Below are 3,810 nucleotides of genomic sequence, written 5' to 3'. Positions count from 1 at the left end.
GTGTAATTTATCAATATATAGATGACCGGATGTTCATTGCAAATATTTATCCCACTTGTTACACGTTATCAAGAAATAAGGCAGAAATAATCGTACGCAGATGGACTATCGCTGGTTGAAGAGATTACTTTGTAGTAGAGCATTCGCCTCAGCCGATCACGTTGTTCAACACTTTACACGGCGAAACGTGACATCCACTGACGTATGCTAATTGCTGACTTATATAGATGTAGGACCACACATTTGGAAGTCTAAGATTTCGCTCAGAGAAGAACTGAATATATCTATTTGCCGCTGACGTACCCATAAAGCCATGCGGCTCGTAATACATATGTGTAAGTAGGTAAGTAAGTACCTTCGTATACGCGGCGAGACATGTGCTACGCACGTTAAATGGCGTGCGATGACGGCGTGCAGAGCACAATCCCCGCATTTGGTTCCGTCTTTACATACGATTCGAGGGCTAGGTACTCGAAAAACATCGCGGGCTTCGACCAATGGACGTAGGACGTTTGTCTACATAAATAACATTTGCGCAGCTTACGATATTTGTCGCGTCGCGCGCCATGTTGAGACTGTAACCCAGGCAGACGGGTGTCGTTGCAGCAAAGCGCTCGATATGCGTCAAATACCACGAACTTCGGCCAAAGTATTGGTCAAAGCCCGTGTCTACATGGATATCATGTGCCATGCCGCGGACGTTGTATAGTCACGTTATTTAACAGGCTGTCAGGAATTATCACCTCGATTAGGTACATCTCGTGCATTTCACATAGTTGGCAATCTGAGTACCGTTTCGTGCCGTTAATGTGTGGAGTTACAGTTCAGTGCACATTTAAATATGCGGAGTTTTATCAATACATTTGTGGATAAAAATGATAGCAGCAGTTTTCATGCAGTATTTTATACTTAATACTTACCACGTAATTAGGGCAAAGGCTCAGTCAAATATGCTCCCCTTTTTCATCTACCTTTCGAATGTACCCATCACGCTCGCAGCGTTACCCATTTTGGATGGTGAGGGAAATATGTTGCTGGTAATGCCCGGACCGGGAGCCGCCACCCTGCTCCCTTTGCCGCTTACCCACCTCGTCGATAAAGCGCTTCGCTTCGGAGCCCCACGTCATGTACTTACCTCTACAATAAGTAAAAAAGTATTACTTATTTCTACAATAAGTAAAGAGAGACTTTCCACGCTATGTTCCCCAAAAATAATATAGAAGGCGCTGTACAGATTTAACTTTTTTATTTTATTTTCTCACTGGTCGGGTACATAATTATTCAAAAATATAATGCAATAGCATAAGTATATATAAAAATATTTGTTGCTTGGAATTATGTTGCTACCTATATTGCTTCTCATTATTTTGATCAATACCTACAGGTATTGTGCCTGGGTGTAATAAAAAGGATCATAATTTATACCCAAAAGCAAAGTTGCAAATATCTATTATCCTTGTAATTAGAACGAAGGCAATTCTGTACAGCGCCATCTGTATTTTTTTGGGTACGTAGCCTGGAAAATCCCTTATTGATTTGTGCTTGAATTTCAGTCCATCTGTCATCAGTTAAATTATCGAAATACATTATTATTAGATTTGAAAAAGACGCAGTCATCGAAGTAAGTAGATACCCATCTTTAACTTTTGTTACAGGTAAAATACCTAATATTAAACAGAACGACCAATTCAGTACAACTACAAAAGTACGTAAGCTAGTGTTGTGACGTTTATTAGCATAGTGTTGTTTCAGTCGATATTAAGTCGATCGATTCTTTTCTATCTAACGTACTACGTATATAAATATGTACGTAGTTATTTAACTTGTGTAGCATTCGTGTGACCCAGTTAAGGTCTTATATAATGGATGAAGGACTTAATCCAATAATATTATAGGATTGTTTACAGCGGGTCAGTGCACAGGCGACTAAACACGACTTGCGTTCTATCCTGTTTACATTTCGCAGGAACCCAGTTCTTAGAAATTATGTGAGAAATATCCGAGAACAAACGTTGCCTTTGTAGAGTAATTTATAGCTGAGATGACCTCTAACAATATTAAAAGCTTATTAATTTCACATTTTGCTGATGCATTGTTTGATAGTCAAATCAAATATTGTTTATTATACTTTTTTTGACGTGACTTATTGTAGATTTGCCGCACATGACATTGGAGCGCTGAGGGTTCTCACCCGGTACAAAATTTAAGACAACAGGCCTGAGGGTGCCTCAGGGCGTCGTCTCAGAGGAAGAATACCTATTTGGAAGAATCAATCGACCCTAGTGGGTCGATAGCGATAAACTCTGAATGAGGGAAATCGTCCACCACGCCGGCGGGATCGGGGTTCTGGGGTTGGTGTCGCGTGCTGATTGGCCGCCTCTATGGCTAGAGTAATCGGGTCGTCGGGATCGTATATTACATCCTTGATTATTGCACACACATACAAGAAACCTATTAAAATATACACAACAAATATACAGCAGCCTTGCTGTTCTACAGCGACTTGTTCCAGGCGAGCAGAGGCAGGAAGTATTAGTACATTTTGATGCCATGTTTTTTCATTTAGTACCTATTCTTAGTCTAGCACGGAAACAAGGTATTATAAATTATCTGTTTCTATGGGAAAAATATTCTCCTAAAAATATTAATAATAAAAATAACTGATAAGCACTCGTTAATTCAATGCGTGATAATCTGATGCCAATATCGTGTCATTCACGTTTTAGTGTAACGAGGTTTGTAACTTACAATAATTGGGTCGTGTACTAGTACGAATCATGAAATCATGACGAATCATGAAGTCAAGACGAATTATGAAATTCTCATTACTAAATAAAGACTAAAACTAACGTAAACATTTTCTTTTTTCTATTTAACTTAGTTATGAATTTTAATCAAGAAAAACGTAATAATAAGGCCGACATTTTATCATGTTTTTCTATGACGTCACAGTGTGCTTTTTCATGCAAATTCCATAGTAATTTCGTGTTATTACCTTTAGTAGAGAGTAACTGATTTGACTAGTTGGACATTTATTCTATTACTTATAAGTTTCTTTTTTGACGGGACTTATTGTAGATTTGCCGCAGATGGCACCGGAAAATTACTTAAAAGAAGATTACTGGAATAACTTAAAATAAAATTAATTCGTGTCTGCTGGAATCGATAGTCCAGTTGCATCTTACCTTCTGGCTGGGCAATAAGGATGTATGAATGAATACACCAATTAAGAGGAACAGTAAAAGACCCCGCACAAAATAATCGAAAAAACACTTTCGGTCAATTTTGCTCAAATCTTCAAGAAACCCTACAACTTTCGACTATACGTGGCTCTACTCCTAGGGATTACGTAAATAACATAGTAATATTGTGTATATGTTAACAAATAAATCGTCATGACGAATTTTCCAAAATTTATAACTGCTCATAAAATCGAATCTTGTACTTTCAAAAAAGAGGTGTAATGAGTTGTGATAGTAAAAATAATACAAGCAATATTTTCTTTTCAACTTTTCTGTAGTTTGTACCTAGTGCAACGTAGAAAGAATTACGCACTTAGCCGATTAATAAGGATAATGCACAAAATAGATTCGGAGCGATGCAAAGTTAGAACCTACACGTATCTTGACTTTAATCATTGTTTCCTCGTACAAAAACTTATAAATCGGTATATTCCTTTTTTTATGACGTGACTTATTGTAGATTTGCCGCAGATGGCATTAACTACTTGGCCGGACAAATGGGCAGCGCTGAAGGCTCTCACCCGGTACAACGTTTAAGACAACAGGCCTGAGGGTGCCCAGTTGGGCG

The 3,810-nt window shown here is 38.3% G+C and overlaps 1 long non-coding RNA gene across 1 annotated transcript; it reads left to right on the top strand.

The window, feature by feature from the left end:
• The first annotated feature begins 275 nt into the window (after positions 1-275).
• On the top strand, positions 276-2,683 carry LOC126380677 (uncharacterized). The gene is made up of 3 exons (XR_007568509.1): positions 276-343; positions 1,656-1,705; positions 2,153-2,683. It is a non-coding gene; the product is annotated as an uncharacterized LOC126380677 (long non-coding RNA).
• Positions 2,684-3,810: the final 1,127 nt, after the last annotated feature.

The sequence above is a fragment of the Pectinophora gossypiella genome, chromosome Z (genome assembly GCF_024362695.1).
Source record: "Pectinophora gossypiella chromosome Z, ilPecGoss1.1, whole genome shotgun sequence".
Taxonomy (NCBI): Eukaryota; Metazoa; Arthropoda; class Insecta; order Lepidoptera; family Gelechiidae; genus Pectinophora; species Pectinophora gossypiella.
This window is presented reverse-complemented; position numbering and strand designations above follow the sequence as displayed.